The sequence below is a fragment of the Parus major genome, chromosome 21, assembly GCF_001522545.3.
Source record: "Parus major isolate Abel chromosome 21, Parus_major1.1, whole genome shotgun sequence".
Taxonomy (NCBI): domain Eukaryota; kingdom Metazoa; phylum Chordata; class Aves; order Passeriformes; family Paridae; genus Parus; species Parus major.
Window position 1 is genome coordinate 3,244,860 of NC_031789.1, and position 27,186 is coordinate 3,272,045.

General features: G+C 47.1%; 2 long non-coding RNA genes across 2 annotated transcripts; both read left to right on the forward strand.

Moving 5' to 3' along the window:
• Positions 1 to 9,083: 9,083 nt before the first annotated feature.
• On the forward strand, positions 9,084 to 11,283 carry LOC107213702. The gene is made up of 3 exons (XR_004500054.1): positions 9,084 to 9,253; positions 9,361 to 9,486; positions 10,743 to 11,283. It is a non-coding gene; the product is annotated as an uncharacterized LOC107213702 (long non-coding RNA).
• Positions 11,284 to 23,105: 11,822 nt separating this feature from the next.
• On the forward strand, positions 23,106 to 26,234 carry LOC117245397. Its single transcript, XR_004500069.1, has 2 exons — positions 23,106 to 25,750; positions 25,860 to 26,234. It is a non-coding gene; the product is annotated as an uncharacterized LOC117245397 (long non-coding RNA).
• Positions 26,235 to 27,186: the final 952 nt, after the last annotated feature.

Below are 27,186 nucleotides of genomic sequence, written 5' to 3' on the forward strand. Positions count from 1 at the left end.
GTTAAAGCTCTGGTAATAACTTCCCATTGTTAAAGCTCTTAAAGCTCTCGTATGGAAAATGCTATATGGGGACTTTGAGTAATTATTGTCAGAATTTGCAAGCAAAGGTGCTGGAAATAAGTTTCTGCAGTAGAGGAGGACCTTGGTTCTTGTTAAAGGGAATTATTAGAATAATTTTGACTGGAATAACCAATAAAATGTGAATCAGACAACTGCCTTTATTGATTTAATAGCTGAGCTAGGGGGGAATGTGTGGGTTTCCATTTGAGGCATCCTGGGAATAAAGGAAAGCCTGTGCTGACTCCAGCTGAATTTGGTCTTGTGTACCATCTAAACAGTGTATGAGTTCCTTGTACATAATGGCACTGTGCCATTCTGGCCATCATTAATAAAAACAAACACAACTCCAACAACCCAGCACCAAAACCCCAGCAAACAAACCCAAACCCAGGGATGTTTCTCCCACGCTGCTCCTTTGTGTTCTGTGGCTGCCCAGGTGATCTCATGTGTGAAGGCACCTTGCAGCAGAGGCGGGTCTGACACTGCCTGGGACTGTCCCTGTGCTATCCAGAGTTACAGGTGCATTAGGGTAATGGAGATGTAGGTAACTTTATGTGTTTCTGAACTCCTGGCTCCCCACCCTGTCCCTCATTGCCTCTAATTTTTACAGCTTGCTAAAAATAGGTCTTGAAGACTTGGAGCTGTTGAGAAGGAGACAAAGCAAGACCGTAAATCACTTGACAGCTCATTTCCTTACAGCAAATATCCCACTCTTACAACTTTATGTTTAGATTAAAGAAGGAATAAAATGTAGTAAGAATTTGGTTTGGTTACTGTGTGTTTCAGCTGTTTCTTTTTCCTTTCATAGATAACAACAGAAGATAGGAGTGGCACAAATCTTGCTGGAAAGGGTCTTTATCTTTTAAAAACAGGTGTTGGGGTTGGGTTTGAAAGGTTGTGCCTGGCCCTGTGTGAGGAGCAGCGTTGCCACACTGAGTGCCACAAACACAACTGTGTTACCTGGTGGAGGATGTGCCTCACCTTGTATCTGCCAGGTCCTTTTACCCTTCGTTGTCACTGACTCTGGGCTGTGCAGCCTTTTCAGTCCTATTCCTGCAGCCAGTGGGAACCTGGCCAGTAATTCCAGTCAGGATGGGATCAGGACCTTGACGGTCGTTTCCTGTCCTTATGCACGCAAGGCTTTCCCGAGCTCTCTGAAACTGCCCCTTGATCTGAGAGGCCCTCATTAGGCAGGCCAGAGCATTATTCAGTGGCCAGGTTGGTTTTATTCCCTTGGGATATTTGCTTTTCACTCTGGCTGGGGATGAGAAGACAACAGCCGCAGCTGGGGCTGCATTTTTGGGAAGGCACAAGCAGCTGTTTCACAAGACCTACATGTCTACCTCAGTCCTCTGTAAAATCTGTGTTTCAGAGGGATCTGGTGGAGGTGATCCCTATTTTGATGTGTGTTGAAATTGCCCTGGCACTGCTGCTGTTCCCTTTCTCCTTCTCCGCCTCAAAGGGCCCAGCCAAGCACAGATCGTGCCAAAGCTCCACCGTGCAAATACAAGTCACGGATCAAGGCTGTAATAACAGCCTGCATCTTCTGCTGTGGCATTGCGTGGTTCAGATGTGTGAAATTAGAGCCTTGTCTTGCTGGATGCAGCTCTGGATTATCAGATCCATTACCCAAAGGCTGTGCTCGTTGATCACAGCAAATATTTTGGTGGTGTTATGCATGGCCGGGTATTAGCAATGTTTAATGGCAGCTTGGGAGGGATGAGTCCTGACAAGAGCATGGACAATAATACTCTTCTTTCACCTGAGCTGCTGTTTCCCAACCTTAACACCTTTGCACGAAAAAATGCTCTGTGGCAGCCAGGGGTTAGAACATTGCCTTAGAGTTGTTCTGTCTATGTGGCGCAACAACAGGAAAAAGGAGTTATCATTGTCCCAGGAGGCAGAGAACAAATTTAGGTCCTGGTCTTGCATATGCTTATCCAGCTAATTAGCTTTACTCAATGGAGCCCATTCAGCCTGTAGCACTTGTCCTTCATCTGTTCAGGACCGTGTGTGTGAATGCTCATTGAAACACACGGTCAATCGTGGTATTGTTGCACGTACATTATTGCTTATGTTCTTGCTGGAAGCCAGGAACAGTCTCTCTATTGTAAAAACCTTTTTATTTTTTATTTTTAAAATATAATACAGCTATTTCTGTGAAATGATGGGCTCAGGTAAATTTATTCTTTTCAATTCCTGGGTCTGAAATTGCTGAGCTCGGCTGTTTAAACAGGAAACAATATTTGTCATCACTTGGGTTGATGTGGCTCCAGATTTGGGTGTTGTGCCAGTTCCAGGACTTTGAGTAATGGACACATAATGAGTGATTACCCGATTGTTGTCGGGTGGTTGTGTATCAGGACCTTTCTGTCTTAGCAATTAATCTGCTCGTTGATGAACACTCAAGCAGCTCCTGTCGGGATCTCTTGTCATTTCAGTCACTTGGCAGCAAAAATTGCAGTGAGACTTGTGTCACATCTTGAACTGGATTTTAGCTGATGCTGTTTAAGGATATAGGAGCACATAAAAACGAGCAAATCTTGTATTCAGTGGGAGAAAATGAATGCTGAGTGTGCCGAGCCTGGGTCAGTGCACCAGCTGCTTTTAGTTTGTTTCTAGATTAAAACTAACTTGTGATAGCGACAACTGAGCTTAAAAACCAGAATTTACATAATGATTCTGTGTTAATGATATTAAACATAATGGCACTAACAACAGCCTGTTAAAGGCAAATCCAGAGAGATTTCTTTTTCCATTTGACCTTGAGTGCTGACGTTGGACTGGCTCAGCATCGCATTTTTTTCTCCATGTTTGAACTTGAAAGGTTCTTTAATACTCAGCTCAATGTTCCTGTTTTGCTTTTTAAATTCCTTATTATTTCCCATGGCTGCAGTGCAAGCTGATACCCCGTGCCAGGTCATTTCCAGGACTTGGACCTGAATTAGATTCGGTAGCTGGAAGGCACTGGGCCTCAAAAATGTTTGTACATGATTCAGTTCCTGGAGGACAAAGACTCATCCTTGGCCGTGGAGCATCCTCCACTCCTTGTGCTTCCAGGCACTGTGAGAAGAGAATTGTGGAGGCAGGCTGTTCCCAGGATAGTCCTGCTTAAAATTTCCCGCCTGCATGGCTAATTTTGAGTTTTGTCTCCTTTCCCAGCCAGCTTCCCTCTCTGAATCTTTATCAGATGCTAATTAGCACTCGTTCCCACCCAGCCCTGGGACGTTTATTAAGGTTTTGGGGAAAGCTTTGCTTCTGGCGCTGTTGCAACCCTGTCAATGAAATCTCCCTTAACCTTTTCACATCTCAGCTGCACCCCTTGTGTCCAGTCACCCTGAATTATTGAATTTCAGCCTTGCTTAGCTCAGGGATCTTGTGACGAGTAAGACCTGAGGATCAATAGGGGTATGGCAGGATCTGCAGCACTGGCAGAACTTCCAGCTGGAGATGCTGCTGCTCCTGCAGAGCCCAGGGAGTGACCAGTGGTGGTTGCAGACCAATTTCATCCTGTAGTTTGAAGCTCCACCGTAAGCTGCTGCCTGCAGGGTCCGTGCTGTGTGTTACCCAAGTCAGCAGATGCCAACAGGCACTTACTGGCTGTTGCTCCCCAACTATTTTTATTTGCATGCCTGGAATTCCTGCTTTCAGCTCAGCAGCAATAAATGAGTCATTTGCATAATGAATGGTTTTAAAATCTGCATCCCTGCAGTGGCTTGAGCCTTGCCCTTCAGAAGGGCTTGTTTGCTGGGAGAAGGTGGCATAATTTAAAAAGGTAAACTCCTCTGGGAAATGGATGTTTGGATGGGAAATAAGTTATTTTTCAGCTAATTTCTTTTGTGGTTGCATAGTTTGAAGCAAGCAGAGAAAAGGAAGTGTATTGCCCTGTGATAGTGGAGCAGCTGGGTGGTGAGCTCAGAGACAGGTGAATGTGAAAGAGGTGGGTGGGAAGGAGGTTTGGGTTAAAAAGGTACAAACAGGGCACCTGCAGAATAGTGGGGGAACACCAGGGGCACATGTGCTGCCTTGGGGTCTCCTTGGCATCTTTTTCTTCTGGTCTGCTGGTGTCCAGGAGCACAATAATGCACTGATCTTCAGTGCTTGGGAGATGTCAGTGCCTTCTGCTCCCAAAAGGAGGAACTCAGCATGCTCTAAAATAATACAGGTGAGGTGTGAGCTCTTCTGTGTCCCTGTGGACCCTTTTGGGATTTTCCCACTTGAAACCACGAGGCCACCAAGTGTCAAGACCCTCATGTCCTCCACCTGAAAGTGGTGGTACCCAAACATCGTGAGGTACCTCAGTCCCCCCTTTCACTGGGATTATGGAGCAGGAGATGGGATTAGGAAACCCACCACCCCCAAAGACGCAGGAGCCCTTGGGCACAAGGAGTTTTCTGCTGTGTTAGTGCTGCCAAGAATCCCTGCAGCTCGGTGGGTGATGGCTTTCCTAATAATTCCTAATAAATACAAACCAGGAGGATGAATAATGCACAGCAATAACTCTCCTGCAAACATTAGCATCCCACTCCTGGTGATAAGACGTCGCTCTCTTTCAAGTCCCTTAAAATGCTTTGAGTGTTTCCAGGACTCTTGTTGGAAAAATTCTGCAAGGCATCAGTTTCTGTTTGTTTTCCTTTAAACTACTTTTAAATTCCTGTTTGCCGAGTTTGCCGAGCACATAGCGAGCTTCACGGGAGGAAAAGGAGATGAGTGGAGCCGAGTCCTTAATGGAAAATAAATGTGAATCAAAATCCAGCCCAAACCCTGTAATCTCTGCCCCACACAACAAAGCTCCACTTCAAGGAATAAAAGTCAGAAAAAATAGGTTGGATTTAATTGCTTTGGATGCTGTGGTACGGCAGAAGTGTGAGAAGGCGATAAAAGCTGCAATTTAAAGCTCAGCAGCGGCGGGTTGGAAACGCCGGAGCTGGTGTGCAGGGAGATGGATACTTTATCCCTGGCACATCTCTGCTGAGTTAAGATAAATGTTGAGCTATTAAGTTCCTGAGAGCATTAAGAGGCTGGGAGAAGGTCACGTACTGCTTCCTCTGTTTTGGCTTTGCCTCTGCGCTGTGCCGCTTCCTTTGCTGAGCTGGAAGGAGGATTCCTTTCTCCTCTGAGATTCTCCCAAAAGAGCCCCCCAAAAATGCAGGGGAGCTCAGACAGCCCAGATTAGGGCTCAGGGGGTTGCTTCCTCCTATAAACGCTCACAAAATCCTGGCTGGAGCCAGCTGTGCCATGTGGACAGAAGTGGGGTAACAGCTGGGATCTGTCTGTCTCTGGTGGGATGCTTTTGAAGGGTTTTAAAACTCCTGTTCACTTTCTCTGAACATCTCCTGGCAGAGTCATGATGGTCAATATGGTCCAGCCAGGTGGAAACAGAGTGTAAAGTGCCAACAGCTTCCAAAAAACCTTTGGGTATCCCCATTTCCTTGCTGTCTTGTCCCCTGAGGTGGAAAGAGGCAGAACAGTGGGGAAATAGGACAAGAGGAAGCAATAGGGTGAGAGGAAACTGCCTCAAGTTGCACCAGGGAGGTTTGGGTTGAATATTGTGACAAATTTCTTCACCAAGAGGGTTGTTCAGCCCTGGCACAGCTGCCCAGGGAAGTGGTGGAGTCCCCATCCCTGAAGGGAATTAAGAGTCATGTACATGTGGCACCTGGGGACATGGGCTAGTGGTGACCTTGGCAGTGCTGGGTTCATGGTTGGACTTGAGGGTTTTGGAGGGCTTTTCCAACTAAATTGGTTCTGGGGCTCTAAAATTCCATGGAAAATGCATACAGGCCAAAAGCTGTGCTCTGTCTTCCTGCTCAAATCCTGATTTCTCTGTCCTTGGCAGGTTCTTTATATGGGAGGCCAGATAAAAGACTGAAGTGAGGAAGGACAGAGGAGGGGAAGAAGATGAATCTCCTGCATTCATTATTCTGTATGCAAAGAACATCAAAAGCACTAATGGAAAAGCCTTTTTATATTTTTCATCAAAGCAGTGGTTCAGATTTGGCAGGCTGAGTTTGGATTGGTGAAATATTTATGAATGGAGCAGCTGTGGGGCACTGCTTTAGGAGGACAGCATCCCCCCTCTCTCCTTCCCTCCTCTAAATACGTTTTTTCCACTTGGTCCTTTTTTCTCCCTCTCTATTTTAGCTGTGTTTCTCCTACTAGAGGAACTTGTAGATAAGTCAGGACTGAGTTTGCACACTGCAGGTAGTAAGATGTATTTATTTTTTGCTTCACTTAAGTCAGGAGAGAAGAGGGGAAAGGGATAAACCAAACCTTAGGGGTGGGTGGGGAACATCAGTGGAGGTTGTTCCCTGTTTTTTCTCTGCTGCTGTTTCCATGTTAAACCTGAAAACCTTTTGAGTTACTTCTATAGCTAATAATTCATCATGGTTTGGTTTTTTTTCCTGCTAAGAAAGACAATTGCACTGACCCAAATGAGTTTAATCTTTTATTCTTCCCTAGTAATTACACCCATCCACATGTAGGGAGCGTGAAATTATTTATGAAGGTGTTTCAATCCCAGTTTATTGACTCCTAATCTAGATTTATTATTATTCTTTCTAATTTTGCATCATCACTTGGTGAGTAAGGTGGTTCAGAAATCACAGAAGAGCTGATACTCAGTTTGTATTGAAATATCAGGTTGTTAGAAGTATCAAGTTCACAGAGGGAAACCTGGAGCAGTCCTGTTCATCCAAGGGGGTGGGAGAGCAGCAGCTGGGATTGGTGTAAACCAATGTGTCCATCTTACAGACAGTGATACCTTCAGGTTTTTTTAATAAAAATAAATTGCTTTTCCTTCTGGCTTTGTCCAGAAGATGGTAAAGCCAGTGCTGTTATAAACCTGTGTTTTTCACAGTCACAGTCACTGTCCTTCCCTCCTGGAGATGGTGGGCAGGTGTCACCAGGGATGCTCAGTTTGGGATGCAGGGTGCTGAGGTGGAGTGGTGGCAGGGAGCTGCTGTGGCTTTGAGGAGAATATGGGAATTCTGGAGCACCTCCAGTGACTCGGTGAGTGTGCAATGTGTGAGGAGGAACACAGCTATTTAAAATTTAAAGCTGCATTTCCATCAGGGTATTGTGTTCTTTAAATATAGATCCTTTGAAATGTGATAACTGTGGTCATTGAAGGATAGTAACAGTAATTGTATAAATATTTATGTCATGTAAAACAGCACAAATCAGCGGTGCAGAACTGGGATAGCTCTCTGCAATTTTGGAAAGTTGGCTTGAAATCTCATGTTGTGACCAGATGTGTAGGTGGATCAGCCCATAAAAATAGGAACCATTGTCTGAGCTCACTTCTATTTTAAAAAATGCATTAATGCACTCGACGGGTGTGAAGTTCCAAGTCTGCAGTTCATGAAGCAGAGCTGCAGACTGAGGTTTACAAGGGGGGACAGTGCTCCCCAGTATTCAGAGTGGGCACCTGAAGCGTTCTGTGTGTGTGTGGGAAGCCCTGCCTGCTGTCCTGAGGTGCCATAGAGCCCCATCTCTGCATGGCAAACAGAGGAAATAATGGCACTTTGTGTTTGGTTGCTCTTTTAAGGTTTCTTGTTTCTTTTCTGTTGTATCCTAATATTACAAAGCCTCCTAGAAGACTTTCTTGTTCTGTCCTCGTGTTGATTAATCATCTGGTCAAACACCAGATCACTTGCCCCAAGTCTTCTTTGTTAGCATGAGTTCTCCATTAAGGGGCCCTCTCTGGCCTCAGTGACCATCAGACCTGTTTGGTTGCCTCAGTCATGGTAAAAAATATTCTTGGTGATGCTTTCCCAGGTATGTGGTACCAAAGTGGGGAGCAGGGCTGGTCATCCCATTCCCAACCTCTCCTGGTGTCAGCAGTGCCAGGAGGGAGCCTGTCACCATGTCACCACCATGGTCATGGAGAGGAGAATCCTTCCCCCACCAAGCCAGCGATGGCTGGTTCTTAATGAAGATGTAAAACCTGGCGCTCTCAGCACGGCATCGACTCTCCAGTCCCAACACGGCTTGGGCGGGAGGGAGCAGGGCTGTTAATCCTCCTGACATCCCCTTTGAATACCATCATATTTCAGCCCTGTTAAGCTGTTGGGCCGTTGTTTACGGGCTGTGTGCTGAAAGGAAGAGCTGTGCTGAGCCTGCAAAATGCTGCTTCACTTCTGGAGTGCTGCTCCTTACAGCACAGCAGCCCAATCCCAAATCCTGCCCTGTGCTCCAGTGGTTGCCCCATGCAGATTCTCACACGGTCAAGCATCACCTGCTGCTTGGAAATAATCACAACTTCACACAGATCTGCTTGCTTGAGGGAAATACCAGTTTGTCAGGGGTTTCAGCCCTGTTTCCCCTTCCTTTTTGGGCTGAAAAAGCCAAGCCAACATGTTCTCTGCCTTCTTTCTCCCAGCCCTTGTCTCGCTCTGTGTCCTTCGCAGACAGATTGATTGAATTTGATTTTCTGTGGAGTCGTGGGTTGGTGTGTTCATTAACCTGCACGCTGCTCTTCTCCCTACCCTTGCACCCTTTGCATCCATAGCATCTTCCACAGCCTGTGCTTTATTAGTCAGGTTTTATTTCTTCCAGTTGGCATTCCAAACCCCAGGGCTTTCTCACGTCCATCTTGCTTGCACATGTTTTCCTTAGCCTGTGGGGAGGAAAAATACCTGTCTGCTGGTCTCTGCCATGTCTCAGTGCCAGCCTGGACATCTGTGCCAGGGAAAGCGGGGCATGGTGCTGCTGGAAGGGGTAGGTGGAAGGTGCTGCATGGTCAGTTGTGTTACCAGGACAAGAGCTGCATTTAGCTCAAAGCCAGACTTTTCAGCTGGGACCCAGTGACCCCATTGACAGGGTCTGGAGTCACCAAGCTGCAGCCACATTCAAGTCCTATTTTTGTCAAGAGTTTTGCAGTGAGCTTCAGATACTGCCCACGTGGAAGGTGGGAGAGATGAATCCCAGCCATGGCAAAGTCCTGCCTGGTGAATTTGCAGGTGCCTCCCCAGGCTGCAGCTCGAGCTGCTGACAGGAGATGCTGGCAGTGATTTGTGGGGCAGGGAGTTTTCCTCCTTCCCCCTGCACAGTCTGTAATTCCCTGGTATTATAACATGTCATTTTTCTAGCATACCTGAGGAGCCAGGAAATAATGTCTGAGCCTAGAGGGACAGCAACGATGGAACCTCCAAAGAGGCGAGAGATGGAGAGATTAGAGCAAGAAACGAAGGTTGTAATTTATTTCTCTTTTCCATCCCTCTTAGCCTGAAAAAGTACCCACATTCCTGGCAATCCCTTTATTTTACAGCTTTGAGCTTGTGTTTTTTTTTTTAAAAGCCAGCGGATGCTGCCAGTTCCCATCACCTAATCAAAGCTGCTCCGTGGAAGGGCCGCCTCGTTATTACATCCCATTATAGCCTCCGGCAGCGGCTGTACTTCATAACCGCCCAGGAAAGCTGACAGGTAACCAATGAGATGCATATTCCAGTGACAACCTCCTGCCCCCCAGGGAGCTGGAACCCTCCTCAGCACCAGAGCTGGGCTCATTGTGCCTGGGTGCTTCTGGGGAGCAGCTGGGACCATTGTCTGCCCGGCCATGGAGCAGCCAGGTTTGCTCTTTTGTTCCCTTCTAATTCCATTGTCCGTGGGGTAGGGATTGCCATGGAATGCCTGTGTGTGTGGTGGCTTGATGGAAAAGGGAAGAAGACTCGGCCAGAGATGGGGGAATGGCTGAGCCAGAGAGGTGGAGATGGGATGGGGGAGCTGGGAGTCTGGGGAGGGATAGTGGGGGGAAATAATGGGCTAAATAATTTTATCCTTGCAAGTTGGTATTGCACCTTAGCATGGGATGATAGAGTATTAATTCCTACTTCAGAGAGTAATGAGCCCACCTTTGAATCAATATAACGTGGTGCATGCCAAGCCTTGGGCACCAAATGAAAAGGAATTGTGCTGATTTTGAATCAGTGTCTTCCCTCTGTCGCTCCCTGTGCTTGTTGGTTGTGTTTTATTGCTTGTCATGAATTATGGAGAAACTGAAATATTTGGATGTTTTATATTTTTGGAGCTCATGTCAGGGGCTGGGTGGGAGTGTTAGTCTAGGTGTAGAGGGATGAGGAATAAAGGAAGGGATTTTGGAGTTGGCTGGAGTGGAGTGTGGCAGCTGTGATAACTCGGTGGATTTGAGTTATTTTTTGGTTTATTACTGAGTTACTTGTGGGTACTTATTTTCAAAAATCCAAGGAATGCTGAGCATGGCTGGTTCTGGTCTGGAGGCAGGTGCTGGTACATCCAAGGATGGGGATGCAGCAGAGAGCTGGGAGCAGTGTGTCTGTCCATCCAGGCACGTGGGCCTGGGGGGCAAGATTGGCTGCGGCTTCTCATTCTGCAAGGAGTGGAGATGTCATTATAGCAGCCCAAATAACTGCTAATGAGCACTGGGCAGCCTCAGATGAGACCTGTGCATCTGTCTTGGGTGATCTTGAGCATCCTTTGGTCTGTGTGGAGGGCTGGTAGTGTGATCTCAGTGCTGCAAACTGGATGTGTGGACAAGGGGAGTCTTTCTGCCATAGAAGTGAATTTTGCCTTCTCTGTCATCCTCTGTCTCTGGTGGATGTGGCAGCCAGAGGGATTCCAGGAGCACATTTTACTCAACAGTTTGCCTTCAAATCCTCCAGCTCCTGAATGTGACAGCTGCTAAATCACCTGTTATTATGCAGAGAACAAAGCTGTCCTCCAGGAACAAAGAAAGGAGAATGGTCTGTGACTGGGGGGAAGGCAGAGCACGGCTGTGGGGAGGAGATGAAGCCAAGAGACACCAGCAAAGCTGCCAGGACTCAGTGGATAGACAAACCTCCCAGTGTGGTAAATAAAACCCCAGTTGATGGTTGAAATAATGGCTGGGTCCATCAGTGCTGCTCCAAACATTGCCTGACCATGTGCTGCCGCATCTAAAGACCAAGGAAGAGCTGCAGCCAGCCTTGGCTGCAATTGCTCAGTTTCTTCAACACCATCCTGTGTGGTTGTAAGGAAAAAAGGGGGCTTAGACCTGGGTTTCCAGCTGTTGTGCCTGGGTTTGCTGAGCTGCCCTCATGGGCTGTCCTTCAGGGCTTTGCTCGCAGCCTCAGCTCTCGGCAAAATGCCGCAGACAAAACCCTGACGCCGATTTCCCCCAGCAGCGTGTTCAGCACCTGAGGCTTCCCTGCCAGCTCAGCCAGCAAAGCAAGAGCTGCCTTTTGATGCTGTGCAGTTAATCCCTGCTCCCAGGCTGGCACAGCTGCTGGACACGAGCACAGGGCCGTGCAGCCAGCAGGGCAGCGCGACAGCCGCTCGAGGCCACAGCAGGGGTCGAGGCCTCCTCTCTCACTTCTGCAAGTGCTATCTAAATATTATCAATAATTAAGGGCTCAAGCTGGGCTGGATGTGCTTCCTGGGGGCTGCCACCGTGCATTTAAGCGACTGCACCCAAGCTGGCAGATGCCACCTCCTCTGCTTGATGGCCTTGGCCGTCACCGGCAGCGGCGCGCGGGCCGAGAGGAGCGGCGGTGGCAGCAGGAGCCCTCCTCAATATTTAAAGACTATTGATGGGCAAGTCGGGCTGGGATGGTACAAAACAGAAGTGTCTAGACATAGCAGAAAACAGGCTGCTTTCCCTCGGTGCAGGAAGTCCAGCAGGAGAAAACAAGCTGCTTTATTAGTTCTTCCTTTCTTTTTTTAATTAAAAATGTTGTGGGCTTGCTGTTGATGCTGGGGGAAGAGCATCATTGTGCAGGGAAACCTGGCTGGTGACTCTAGAGACCTTCAAATCTCCATCTTCCCCCACCCCAGCAGCACTGGGACATCTTCCCACTGTGTCCAAAGATAGAGTGAGTAGCACTTCACATTTTGCAGTTTTGTCAGGAATAATTAACTGAGAAGTAGGAGGAAGACTTGCGAAATAACTCTGGAAACTGAGCTCTTCAAGGAATTAAATGCATTGATGGAAAGAGAGAATCATTAGTCTGGAATAAAAATAAACGGCTCTTCCTGTAAATCTACATTTCAGGGGAAAAGGCAGATTGTAAATTCTTCTGCCACTACTAGAGCAGACAGTGTTCTGAAATAAAGCTCTTGCAAGGGAAATACTGTTTGTGACCACTGTAATTTAGATTATATATGTTAGAGAAGAGAGGGAGGCAGCTGCTGAAAGCCTGGTCTAAAAGTCACTGCTGAGCATTCTCTGAAGAAGAGGCTTTTTAAAGTTGCTGTAAAACATAAGGATAAAAGCAATTGAGCTCATTTTTCTCCAAGGACCATAACATCCTTTAAGGCTTAATTCTGCTTAATATTTTGTCTGTCCTCTCTGGGCTGTGTTGTTATGGTTTAATCTGTTGCAGTGCAGTTTGGTGAATTCAGAGACATTTTGAGATAAATTTCCTTTCTGTTGCTGGGTTGTTTTCTTCGTGCAAGAGCAAGAGGCAGGATTTTAGTGTAAATATTAAATAACGAGTGGTGTCCTGCTTGGGTGACTCCTGCCTGCCCCGAGTGGCCCTTGCCTTTGATTACCTGCTCAGTTATCCTGCTTTATTCCTTTCTTCTGTCCCCCTGTTCAGATGGTGCTTGACTCTCTGTGCTATCAGGGCAGGGAAATGAATAAATTTTATGTATCTGTCTCTGCTGTCAATATTTGTGTCAGGAAAGCACTTGTGGCATTTCTGAGAGAAGTCACCGTCTCTCTTCACTGACCTTTTATTTCTCCTGTGGATGGAGAGTTTCTTCTCAAATATCCTCTGCAATCTCTGTTTCAGCTGCTGCTTACTCTCTTATCACTTTTAATACACTCACTATTAATCTCCCCACTTTGCATCCACAAGAGCCTCCTGCTCTTTAACCCTTGAGGGGCTGCCCATGGTTCCTCTTGGGGATGCTAACAGCCCACTCTGGGCACTTCTGCTGCAGGGCATCATTAACAGAATATTCATTTATTTTACAACTGTTTTGCTGCCTGACTGCACTTGTCTTGGAGGAAAATGTGTCCTGCCTGAGAGCACCTCACAGCCTGGAGAGAGGCGAGAGGACACCCCCTGCTTCCCACTGATGGAGCATCTTGCTCATCTCCAGGTCACTTGGAGCCACTGAAGCGACAAGAAATTGCCCTGGGATCCATTTCCAGGCTGGGATGATGGAGTGACTGGAGCAGGAACATGCTGTCTGCGCACGTGTGTTCCATGCAGACCCAGTGGCACTGCTGCCCTGGAGCCTGGTGGGCCATGCAGAGCTGTGTCCTTAACTTTCAGAGCAGGAATTTCCTTGTAGATGTTTTTGTTTCCTTTCCTGGTCTTTTTTTTTCTCAATTATTTTATTCTGTTTATCCCCACCCTTCAGTACCAAGCTGTAGCTTCTTTGTAAACACTGAAGAAAGAAGGCATGAGAGATTGTGCACAATGTTTTTGGCAGAGAAATGTGTGAGGTCACCTTTGGTTTGGCTTTTTTTTCAGGAAGAAAGAGAAATTATTGGCTTTTCATTGAAATTTTAAGGCAGTAAGAGTTACTTGCTGTGGTGGCCATCCACAGGAACCAAGTTTTCCTGTATCTGGGATGGCCCTTTCTGCCCTCTGCATGCCACACATTCCTCGTGTCCAGATGAGATGGGGTCTGGGAAGTCTCATTAGTTCCTCCTGACCCCCCTGGCTTGGTGCCACTTTCCCAATACTTCTGACCTTGGAAAATTCCCCTTTTCTCTCTGATTCCTCTGTTCAGCTTTCAGTTTAGGAGGAGATGTCCTGACACAGGGCAAAGGGAATAACTTTCTTGACTTAAATGGAATTTGAGGAGCTGACAGGGAGTTTCCTGGGCTGCTGATGGGAACAGATCACTCTCTTCTCATTCAAAATCCTGATTAAACCCACCCCCACTGACCACTGCAAACTTCTTTTAGAGGGCAGTGTCCGCTCTGGCTTTTTGTGGGCAGCACTTCAGGTTGTTAGAGTGACACAGGGGAGCCCACTGAGCAGATAACCACCAAAAGGAACAATGATTTGTCCTTGAAAAGCTCTGTGGGCGGTTCGTGAGGAAAGGGGAGATGCATTGACTTGGACAGCTACTTATAGAAAACAGATGTGCAAGTTAAGGAACACAAGTGATAAATCTGAGCCCATATGGCAGCTCTCTCACAAGCATTTACAGTCTCAGCAGCCACGAGGGCTACTCAGCTCCTCTTCAGAGAGAAGAATTTGTAATCTCTTCTCAAACACAAGGATGGGTTGGTTTATGTGGGTGTCCCCCAAGCTCCACTTTTGTTGGAGACCCTTCAGATGTTCCCTGTGTGCTGGGTGGGGAAGGAGGAGAAGGAATGGAAATCACTGGGACAGGTTTATGTAGTTTCCTTGCCAGGACTGAAGGCACAAACAAGTGCAGGACCTGTGCTGGTTTATGTAGCTGCCAGGTGCTTTCAGGACCATCCACAGTTGGGTTGGATTTTAAGTCTAGTTTCCTGCAAAAGAAGGAATTTCTTGCTGCCTCAGGGCCCTCCAGAGGTTTTCTGCAAGGCTCAGGGATTTCTGTCCCTCCCTGTGAAAACAGGCAGGACCCCTTCAGAGAGGGAGGCCTCAGGAGGATCTGTGTTCTGCTGGGTGTGATTTCAGCCTTTTCCTCTTTCTTCTCCCCTTTCTTGAGTTTATAAGAAAGGCAATTTCCAAGCTAACTCTGATTATTTTTCTCATACCCATTTGAAAACTGCTTTTCAAGCAAGTTGGGGCTTAGTGGGGCTGCAGAACCTCCTCTGCATTGGAAAGCCTCTTCTGCAGTCCTCCACCTCCTCTCATCTTGTGGCATCTCCTCCTCTTCATCAGCTCTTCTGAGGCCCTTTGTATGGGAATCTGTTGAGCTTTATTGGCTGTTGTCTTAAGTGCACAGTTTATGAAATGAGAGTTCTTGCCCCACAATATCATAAGGATATTAAAAAGAAAGCCCGGAAACAGAACAACTTATACATTTAGAACCTGAAGAAAGACTGCAGAAATGTATCATAAGGAGGCATTTTAAACTTTGGACCCACTTTAACCCAATGATTACCATTAAATGTGAGTTACTTTGGGATTTTTTCTGGGATCTGTTTTACAGAGATGACTGTGGTGCAGTTTCCATGGTTTTTATCATTACTGTGGTCTTGCTGCTGATCCCCTGGCCAGCTGACATTCCTATTACAGCAGGGCTGGGCCCTTGTTTTATTTCCATCTCCTTTTTGATATATTACTGCACCCTAAATTAATTTCATACCAATCACATTTGCAGCCCTGTGAAGTGAATGGGTCTCTGGAGGGGACTGCATTGTTAACGCTGACAAATTTCATGATATAGCCGTGCACAAACAGGCATAGCCTGGGAAAAGAAGTAATTAAGGAGCCTGGTGCTCTTTGCAGCCTGGCTGAAGTCCATGTCCTCTCCCAGCACTTTCAGAGAGTCCTGGTTTAGAAGGAAAACCACAAAGCACTCAGTGAGGCCACAGGTAGGAGGAGTGGTGGGGAATGAGGTCCCAGGCAGAGCTCTGGCTTGCCAAGGTTCATGGTTACCCTGCAGCATCTCTGCTCAGACTCAGACCTTGCTTGGAAGCTCTTGGGGGCTCATCCAGGGATCTCTTCCAGTCCCAGAGCAGCAGGTCCCTGATGTTCTTCAGTGTGGGTGGGGCAGTGGGGAAGGGCTTTAACCTGGCAGAGGTTAAGATGAGATTTTGGGAAGGAATTCCTCCCTGTGAGGATGGTGAGGCCCTTGCATACATTGCCCAGAGAAGCTGTGGCTGCCCCACCCCTGGAAGTGTCCAAGACCAGGTTGGATGGAACTTCCCAAGTTCCTTCCAGCCCAAACCATTTTGTGACTCTCTGATATGTTTTATCTTAATTGCCATCTTTTGGTCTGTTGCAAATCTCATCTGCTGCCACTGCTGTGCTGCCTTGTCTACTCCTCCTTCTCTGCCACCCCTGTGTGTTCATTTGGCATCCCACACCTTATCCTGAGTCATTTGGAGAGAAGCCACCTGTTTGTCTTGCCTGTTCCCTGCTCGGGTGTATCACAGATACCTTGCCCTGGATCCTGGGATGCTCTGGAAAATCCCACCCGTGGCTCTCTGCGCTGCTCCGGGGGCTGGAGGGGAAACACGTGTGTGGCACTTGTGAATGAAGGCACATTAAACTCAGAGGTGATGACAGCTATGCAAAATTACCTGTTAAAATGATCTCAGTAATTATAACAGGAGAGTCAAATGAGGATAACGGGCCATCTAATAGCACAGGCAAGGCTGTAATTACTGCATGGAAGCCCTTTGGAAACTTGCAGGGCATGGGACTTGCCTGTGATTGAGCCTGGGAGAACTGTTTAATAAACTTGGTGAAACCCTGTCAGTTAACATATTTTTAAAGACAATTTAGTGTTCACTTCAGATGAAGGTAGTGCCATCCTCAAGAACTGCTTAACCCTGGATTTTTCAGATACATTTCTGGCATTGCTGTGTTTTCTCAGGCTCTGAAGTAGGATTTTGTAATGTAAGGGAAGACTCTCCTCTTGTGCTTTGCTCGAGTTAAGCAGGCTTAAGGCCAACTCTGAAGTATCCCAGGAACCAAGATGATCTGGGAGCTCAGATTGCCCCAGTGTCTGTGGAAATCCCAGCAGCTGTGCCTCCTGCTGAGAAGAAGTTCAGATGCTTTGCAGATGGCATTAAATCAAAATTCTTGTGGTCAGTCCTCTCGGGCTCAGTTTGTCGGTGGCATCGGTTCGTGTAAGGGCAGGAATAACTCGGATTCTCCACATCCCGCCTGGCAGCAGCACTCCCAGGGCTTCCTTGTTATTATTCCAGCCAAGAAACAGAGCTGGGCACATGCAGGGATTGCTGGCAGCTCTCTCCAGCCTTTGGAAGAGCAGAGGCTGGTGGTTGATGTCCTGGATGGTTCCACATAAATGGTGGCTCAGCTTGGATCCAGGTCCTCAGCTACAGGGTTTGGTGGGCTCATCCTGGCAGCAATAGATCCAGGACCTTCTGCCTGCTTTCTTTTGCAGTGGAAACAGCAAGAAAACGTGCAAATGGTGCCACTGGGGAGGCAGCATTCGCTGTGGTGGTTGGCATTGCTGAGCACTGTTTGTATTGATTGGAGCAGAGGCAATTAAGAGCCTCCCACTGCTTTCACAGGAGATATTTCTACATAAGGAGGCTTGAAGCAGAGGGGAGGGCCATTACAGCATATAAACACTGCACAGGCTGGGGTCTAGAGGCATCTCACAGCCTCATTGAAGTCTAAAATATTCTCTTCTGACTGGCCAGGGGGCCAGCATGAAACACGTCTCAGGATTGTGGCTGGTTGGCTTTGCAGCACGTGGATGGGAAAGGTTCCTCCTCCTCCTCTTCCTCCTCCAGGTGATGAGGTGGGGAAGTAGGGCTGCACCCTCCTCACTGAGCTTCATCTTAGGGGTAATTCCTCCAGTGCAAACTTCTCAGAAGTTCCTCATTCCTGGACTTGTTCTTAAGTCAGCCCATGTCCCATCAAAGTCTTTTCTTTTGGAGGGTGGAAAATTACTTCTGTCTGTGAGGAAGCTAAAGCTGTGAGAGGATTGTTTGCACAGAAGGAGAGTCACACTGGTTATAAATTGTCCTCATGGAGAATTTCATGGTATTGCCTCTTTCTGCTCTGTTCCATGCTCTGGGTTAGGTGTTGGTGTTGGCCATGGGCTCCTCCTTGGCCCTGGGATTGTTTCATTCCCTGCTAGGAAATAGTTTCTTGTGTTTCTTGGCAAGAGTTCACAAGCGTGAAATACAAGATTTGGGATGGGTTGTAGGAAGTTAATTTGATCACTTGGCAAGAGAGTGGGGTGATCCAGTTCTCATGTGTTTCTTTTAATCTGGGTAATTTTGTCTGGGAAGAAGAGAGTGGCAGCGAAGGAACTTGGCTCTCGGTGCATTAACACATCCCCTGTTGTCCTGAGGTTGAACATCTCTCTTTAAACATGATATCCTCCAGTGGCCCTTAGAGACCCCAAATCCTGTTTAGACAAAGTAAGCCTTGATGAACCTGGATGTTTCTGTTTCAATAACATGGCTGGGAGAGGGATGGTGTGAAAATGCTGGAGAAAAGAGTGAAAACGCAGCCTCCTCTCACTCATGCTTCAATAGTCCTTCCCTCTTATGCAGGATTACTCGCTGGAATTTAAAAATTTGTGTGTATTTTAGTAGAAATGGGGATAGTTGTTTATCTGACTGCTCCTGTGATGCTGCCAAACTCTTGTAAAGGGCAGCAGAGCTGGAGGTGTTCCCAGAAATGCCTTTTGATGGGAGATGGGCTGCAGCCCTGGGGCCTCATGAGTGATGTCAGACCTGGGAAATCAGTGAGAGCTGGTGGTGATGGGGTGGGAATCAAAGAATCATAGAATAATTTGTGTTGGAAGGGACCTTCAAAGGTCATCTATTCCAACTCCCAAGGGAGGGAAGGGCTGCAGGAGGGTGTTAATGAGGCAGAAACCTTCCCTGGCTCTGGGAGAGGAGACACAGTCCCCGTGTGCTGGGTCAGGCAGGTAGGATGTGGTTGTGCCCTCCTCCAGAGAAAGGAAGTTTTGAAATTAAACTGGAATTGCAAAAATGCATCTACATATTCACAACAAAGCAAACCGCCCAAGCTGCCTCTCATTTTCACATTAAAACCGTGCCTTTGGTCTCAGTTCTAATTCTGCTGGCATGAAAACTTGTGTGCTGTTATAATTGAGAAAAGGTGGAGGAAAACATGTTTTCTTTTGCTTTGCCTTCTTGTGCATTCAACAACTTTGGGTACAGTTTTCTCCTGTGAGTTTAGAGTCCTTTTAGTGAGGGATGAAGAGATGGGGGTGATACCTGGGGGTGCTTAAAACTCATCTTGGGAGCCAAGGCCAGGTTGGATGGGGCTTTGGGCAACCTGGTCCAGTGAAAGGTGTCCCTGCCCTTGGGAAGGGGAGGAACTGGATGGTCTTTAAGGTTTCTTCCAATTCAAACCATGATTCTACAAAGCTGAGGATGGCTCTGCACACAGGAGCATCCAATTTTATTCTTTCTGCTTTGATCTGTGCCAGAAGAAACTCTGCCCAAGTCTATAGTCCACCAAAGCAAAAGAGAGGAAAATGCAGCTGCACACAGTGCTGGGTGAAAACAGGGATGTGCAGAGGGAGCAGCAGGAGCTGGGCTCAGTGGCCTCAGCCATGGCCAGCCCCAGCCAGAAAATACAAAGTACTGCCACACTAAGCCTCTTGTTTGCTCTAAGCTGTTTATTTTGCTGCTGAAGGTTTGTATAATCTATTTGTCAGAGTGGAAGCAGCCAGAAAACCTCATGCTCTGAAATTCCCACCTACCTGTGCTACACACATATATCTATTCATATATATACACATATATATAATTTACCAAGCATGTATTTACTAAATGCACGTGTATTTACTGATGGGGAGCAGGGGGTGTTTGTCTTTGATAGCACAGTGGGACACAAACCCTAGGTCTAAGGCCAGGTCAGCACAAAGCAGGAATACAAAAAGCTCTCTGGAAGGCTGGCTCACATCCATTATAATATTACTAAATACCATAATCCTGTGAGCCTTCGCCTCATAATACGATAATGAGTTATTAAAGCTAAGGAGGGTACTTTGGGGAGGGAGAGTTGGAGGGTTTGGGGGTTTTTTTTCCCCTCCTGCCAGGTCTGAGCCATTTCTCTTGGTCCTTCTCCATTCATAAGAGAATGTCTGCAGCAGTTTCAGAAGTGAACAATTTTAAAGGCTATAAAAATGCCAGTTTCTGAACATTGTGTGCCTTTTCCAGACAAGATGAACTGTTGTACTGTGTTCCCTCAGCTACCAGCTCATTCCACAGCCCTTAGCTCCTCTCCAGGAAAATACCCAAGGCATTAGCTAAGAAACAGCCACGCTCTAGCAGAGTTTGAGAGCTCAGCGTGGGCGATGGGAAAGGTGTTCTCAGGGCCACACATGTGCTCTGCCCACTGTCAGCACACAGCAAAAGGATGCTCTTCGAATAAAAATGTTGGAAGCATCTTGCAGCCACCCCCCTGTCTCAGGTCTGTGTGTGTTTCCAGGAAATCCTGGAAATTGTGGTGAAGAAATCGTGTTGTGCAAAGTGCCAGGACTGTGGAGGGGGAAGGAGCTGGTTCTTACTTGCTTGGAAAATACAGCAAGAATGAAAAAAAAAAAAAGAAAAAAAGAATCCAGAGATATGTGCCAGCCATAATTTACAAGCTTGTTCACTTTGGTTTTGGGAGCACTTGGCAGCTCTGGACTATATCCAAAGCAAAGGCAGACACATAACCCTTCCACCTCACAGTGGAGGAAAACCTGGGTGCTTTTGCATTGCAAAGTACCCTTTATTTTACCTTCCTTTTCTCTGATCAAAAATAAACCCCTTGCAAAGTTCAGGTCTGTTTCAAAACCCTTTGGATGAGGATGTGGCTGCATCCCTTGGCCCAGCAGCTGCCTCCTCCAGCCCGATGCTGCAGCACAAGGCACAGCTCTCCAAGTACCTTTGTCCAACAGCATGAGGATATGTATAATTAACCATCAGTGGCAAGCTGGAGGCTGATAAAGATCTTTATTATTTTACAAGCACAATAATTACCACCTAGAGTTGTTTTCCTATCATTTAAGTGCTCTCTTTCTCCGTTGGGTATCCAGGATATCCACGTTTGTGCTCAGTGAACACCACTGTAGGAACCAGTATTTCTCCCAGCTGTCTGAATATCAAAATTTCACCTTCGAGGAGTTGTTTTTCTTCTGCCACTAACAGTCAATGAAAAAAATCAAAGAAAGGGCAGAAGATGAGATTTGGCTTGATTTACTCCAGTACTTGTTAATGAAAGTACTGAAGGGTGCAGGGAGAACAGCATGTCGGGGCAGAGCATGTCACAGAGGGAACCTGTACCCTCTGTCTTACCAGGAGGGTTGTCAGACATGGCAGCACATGTGTACCACCTTCCCAGGTATTTGTGTTCTCCTCTTGGAGTGGGGGACATTCCCAGTGGAAAATTAAGGACAAATTATGAAGTCATCAGTCCAAGCCTGGCTGCAAAGCGATAGGTGGGAGCTGGCAAAAAGCAAGGAGTTGTTTTCCATGCTAAAAATAATAATATTGCCCATGTAAGTGTGTGAATACACATTCAGAGTAGTCATTTCCAGGTAGGTCTGCACAGGTGCATCACTGGCACAGGAGAGCAGCGGTGTGTGGGTGTAGGAGTGGCAGTGCCTGGAGCCTGCGGGCAGGAACATGGGAGGGGGAGAGAGAAATCCAGGGCTTTGTCCATGGCAGGGCTGTGGAAAGGGCATTCCTGGACATCGTTTTTGAAATGTTTGTGCTTTGACCTGCCTCTCCTGGTAAGGGAAGCAAAAAAGAAAGGGATTTATCCAGATGTGCAGCAGCCATCTCAGCTGACAGCACATCTGGGGGCAGCGTGGAGGTCATCTCTGGTCCCCACCATGCATGAGGTGCCCTTTGTGGTCACAAGGGCTTTGCCATCATTCTCCTCCCAAGGCCATCACCTTGCCCTGTGTGTCCTGGCATTTTGGGCAGGCACTGAGAAGCTGCCTTAGGCATGGTGGAGCTGGAGGAAAGGTGGGAGAGCCCATGCCAAGGGAGGGATTGAATGGGACAGGAGCTTTGCAGAAGGTGGCACAAGGATGAAGATACAGTGCTCATGTTGGGACAGGGCAACACTGCCCCATCATGCCAGTTTTCATCTTTTTTTTTGTTTTTCTTATTGAAATACCAGTATGTTCTGGGGTTTACCCCCCATTTCCTCCTTGGGGCACAGCAGGTGATGTGTGAAGGACTCTCTGCTGGGTCTGGCTGATGTAAATATTGACAGCCAGAGATGTCACTACCATGGCATGCACCTCAGCTGCTCCCAAGGCACAGGGACACAGTGAACACCAAAGGGTGGCTGCAAAGGGGTGAAAAGGGTCATCAGCTCCCTGGTTTGGTGCAGCTGAGCTCTTCCTTCCAGTTTTCCAGGCATCACCTATGTCAGTCTTGCCCAGCACCACTGCAAGGGACTCTGACCAGCAGGTGACACTGTGAGTGCCCATTCCAGCTGAATTCTGCCATAAATACAACATGAGTGCATTTTTCCTCTGGATTTCAGAAACGTGGTCTGTGCTGTTATAGCTGGCAAATGAGCAGATCAGAGTTCCCCTGTGGTAATGTATCTCTATCAATTTATTTCTCATTAAAAATCTTGTGCACTGCAATAAAGCCAATAGTGAGATAACAGTGGAGCTTTATAACCTGTTAAATCAGGCCTCTGCTTCTACACAAAACCATCTTAGGCTGTTGTAGGGATTTAGAGGGAAACCAAATCAATCCAGTGTCCCCCATTCTGCAGCTGTGCAGTCCTGGGTGCAGAAGGGGGTAAATCACTGCCTTCAGTGATTCTTTTAGAGTTTGGTGAGGGGAGAGGGATTGATCTCTGGATGATCTGTGTTACAGACAGCTTTTTTTTTTTTTTTTTTTAATTCCCCTCCTTTCCTTCTGTGCAGATAAAAAGCTAGAGAGGTTTGGGTTTGATGGAACCTATGGTGAAAATCTTTTTAATTAACACTGGATTAGAACTGGAGCCGTGTTTTAGTTGGAATGGCAGATACCTGTTTTTTCTGGGCAGCCAGGCAGGCTCTTAATTATCACTTGTGAAGGCAGGAGGGTGCAGGGGGTTTGTCTCCCATCCCCATCTCCATCCCAATCCCATCCCATCCCAATCCCATCCCAATCCCATCCCCATCCCCATCCCATCCCATCCCATTGCATCCCATCCCAATCCCATCCCAATCCCATCCCATCCCAATCCCATCCCATCCCAATCCCATCCCATCCCAATCCCAATNAATCCCATCCCATCCCAATCCCAATCCCATCCCAATCCCATCCCAATCCCATCCCAATCCCATCCCAATCCCAATCCCAATCCCATCCCATCCCAATCCCATCCCCATCCCATCCCAATCCCAATCCCATCCCAATCCCATCCCATCCCAATCCCATCCCCATCCCATCCCAATCCCATCCCATCCCAATCCCATCCCCATCCCATCCCAATCCCAATCCCATCCCATCCCATCCCAATCCCATCCCATCCCATCCCTCTTACAGCGTTTTCTCTGCTTGTGCTAAAGAGAATTTGTGTTCCCTCATTTTTATTTGGATCAAATCTCATTCATTGCCTACTATAGCTCACTTATGCCCTTTCCTTTTGGGAAGGAATTTTGGTGACAGAAGGAATTTTGGACATTTGCTGGGGCTTTGCTTTTTAACTCCTTGACAGGAAGTTTGAGGCAGGTGAGGATCAATCTCTTCTCCCACGTAACAAGTGATAGGACAAGAGGAAATGGCCTCAAGTTGCTCCAGGGGAGGTTTAGGTTGGGTATTAGGGAAAATCTCTTTACCTAAAGGGTTATCCAGTCCTGGAACAGCTGCCCAGGGCAGTGGTGGGGATCCCATCCCTGGAAGATTTAAAAGACACTAAATGTGGCACCTGGGGTTTAGTGGTGGTGTGGTAGTGCTGGGTGATCTTAGAGGGCTTTTCCAACCTAAATGATTGCATTCCCTGTGTGTCTCCCTCGGGGCTCAGGGTGGGAGCAGGGTGCCCCTGCTGCAGGGGGCTCAGAAATGCCATGTGCTGGTGCCAGATGTCCCCACCACGTCCCCTCCCTGCCATCCATCGGGCTCTGTCACGTCTGGGGGCTCTCGCCACGGTCCCGCCTTGCTCTAAGTGCAAAGGAAGGGAGAAAAATCAATTCCCATCAGCTGAACAGTGCCCTTTGATTTATTGCCAGTGGAGAAAGAAATTCTTTATCTCCTCCTGGAAGGGATTGCTTTGGTGTTTGTTATTAGGGAGCGTTGCTGGAACATCCCCCTTCCTCCAAAGCCTGGTATTTTGATAACCTTTGCCAGCTCGAGGACATCTGGACCACAGAAATGGTCTCCCAAAGTGCAGTGAAAGGGGGCAGGTGTTAACCTGCTCTGCTGGGGTGGTCAGGGCTTTGGCACACGATGAAATTATGTGTATTCCTTAGATTTCAGTCTGCTCTTGCACCTGTCTGGGGTTATTTGGTGTGGCTTTTTGTACTGCAGATTGAAAAGAGCATCCCTGTGCAGGGCAGAGGGGTTGCCTTGGTCCTCCTCACCTTCCAGCACCAGTCACCTCTCCCATCTGTGGGAGTTGTGCTGCTGCAGAGAATAGATGGAAACACTCTGATCTACACCCTTGAAAGTTCCCCATATCCTTCATCTTCCAGCTGAGCTCCAGAGCAGAAGCACGAGATGGGCACCCCAGAAATCAGAATGACTGCAGGGCGGTGTTTTAATTATCTGTAATTGCTAAAGCAGGTTAGTGGCCAAATGAACAAGTGCAGGTGCACAGCTGGCCTGATGTGCTGGCAGCGACTGGGAGCTGATATCCTGACAGTGTGCTCAGTGCTGGTTTTGTGTTTCTGCCAAAAAAAACTCCTGGCTTTTTTGAGGTTGTTTCAGGTCTCAGTTCAAGACCAGCAGTGGGGGGAGATGGGTGGCCATGGCTTGGTCTCAATGGAAAATTGAATTTTCTGTGCTGAAGTTGCTCCAATCAACCCCTTTCCTACAGGGTGACTGATTTGCAGGTGGTTTTGTACATGGGTGATACCAGGACTGTGTGATTCAGGGGAGATGGAGAGAATTCAGACCACCTCAATCCCACTTAGTGTCAAAACCAGCTTGTCTCCCCTTTTAGTTACTCTGATAACATTTATTTGTGAGGCTTCCTAGGACATCAAGGTTTTACATCATCCACAATCCCTCAGTTTAATTCCCTCTTTAAAGCAGTGATCATGAGTCTTAAAATGGAAAAAAAAAGCCAGCAGCCTGATAGAAGGGAGTTGTTTCCAGCCTCAGGCAATGCAGCCTCAGGCACCAAGTTCTCCTGGAGGGGAACCACCTGGGGTTGTTGTGCCACACCAGCAGTTCTGGGTTTTGGGGGCAAATCCCAATTTCTTGGAGAAGCAGCTCGGTGCAAATGAACTTCAGGGCTTTGTGAACAGAGAGAATTTTGTTATAAGGCACCTGTGGGTTGGTTTTGCATAGCTGGAGGTGATATCGACCCTGTCTGGGCTTAGATGAAGCTTCTGATTTCCAGAAACTGCTTTGAATACCTTCCCTGGGGTCTTTCCTGGTTGTTTGTTAGCAGGTAATGAGGAAAGTGGGAACATTGGAAGGGAAGGGTGAGTTTTGGGAGACCTGGCTGGCAGAGGATGCTGCCCAAAGCTATGGAAGTGGGCAGGGCTGCTTGAGTGCTCCCCTGTCCCTGGGCTCTCCTCTGTAATTGATGGCCAGAGGTCAGCTCAAGGTAGGTTTGTGACAAAATCTCAATGTTTTATGAGCTAGGCATTTGAGATTTTTAATAGAGTTGCCAGTGAAGATAAATGGAACACGAGGTTGGTGACCCCAGGGGGCTGGACCATCACTCTGGGTTGTGGTGGTGAATAAACCTCAGAAATCCAGGGCTGCTGTTAGTTTGGGCTGGATTTCTGTTTTAGGGTGAAGGTAGCTCAATTAGAACTATTGCAGCTGATTTAATCCAGATTTCTTATGTGGGATTTCATGTGATTTTTGTTCTTGAGGACTTTGTATTGTGATCTCTGTTGTTCCAGTGATGCTTTCATTCCCTGTGTGTGAAACGTGCCGAACCCTGTTGTGGTAACCATAGAGAAAACCCCAAAAAAGGTAAAATTTAAAGGGGAAAAAGGCCAGCAGAGTCCAATGGACTTGTGCAGAGCTTAGCCAAGGACCAGAGCATATTAAATGTGCTTCAGGGCAAGTTTTTTTTCTGCAGGATTTTACAATGTAAGGCAATTACTGAGCTGAACAGCGTTCCCTAAGAAGATTATAATTCTGCATCCAGTGTGGACCAAGGGCATCCCAATCGGGCTGCAGCAGCTCTCTGGTGTATTGGAATCCAACCAGGTCGTTAGTGGTGTTGCAGCATTAATTACTATGAAAGCAAAAGGTTAATTTGAAGTTTTGTGGGTTGCAGAAGGTACTGGGGAGAGCGAAGCCTTTAATTTTGTGTCACTGTATAGATGAAATAGGAAAATGTATTTTTGCAGGAATGGTTGGTGGAAATGGTTGGACGTGCTGGGTGCAAGGAGATGCAGGGTCTGTGAACCCCACTGCTTTCTGGAAGATAAAATAAAAACAAAACTCTGTATTTCTTGTACTTATTTTCATGATGTATCCTGGATTAAAAAAAAAAAGGCAGGAAGGATGGAGACTTGTCAAAATGAATTATTAACGAGGTCATACTTCACACTTCCTTCCAGTCTGAGGAAGCAAAGCATGTCCTTTGCTATGATATAGCCACTTTTTTATCTCTTTTTTCATTCCAAAGAAGCATTTTCAACCAGTGGGCATCCAGTTATTTTTCTGCAGTAACTCAGGAGTCTTCAGCTTTCTGCCACAAATCTTCAGAGAACCGTCAGAATCAATAGATAGTGTTTGTTTATTTTGATACAGCAAAGCAAGAGAGGAAGAAACAATCAGACAGGTGAGGGAAAACAGGAGCTTTGGCATATTTTGTTTATATAGAGTTGTTTGGCTTGTTTTGGAAAAAATAAAATGAAGGCACCCATCAGATTGGATTCAGATTTCCAGCACGGATTCCAAAGGCACACGATGCTCCTGAGCACAAAGGCTGCCTTTCACACACATCTCAAAGGGAAGATTTGTGCTTTTCTTGCCAGCACTCCCCGAGGAATATTTGAATTATTACCATCCCCACCTGCCAGTTCTGGGCCTGCAAAGGTGGTGGGCACAAGGGAGAAAATAAAAACGGGGTGGAAACCCTGGAGACCTGGATTATGGTGTTTTGCCAAGGGTGGTGACCACCTGTGCTAAATGCTGTTAAAATAAAACAAATAAAGTTAAAATAAAGTAAAAAACTCACATCCAGCTTGGTGCAGGAGGAGCTGCTGTGGCAGCTCTTTGGATGGTGCCACAGAACCCCCAAAAACAGCACCCTCCTCATGCTTGTGCACCTGCCTCCCCTGATAAGGGAAACAAAAAAAGAAATGGATTTATCCAGATGTGCAGCAGCCATCTCAGCTGACAGCACATCTGGGGGCAGCATGGATGGCATCTCTGGTCCTTTGCAGAAGCCCAGG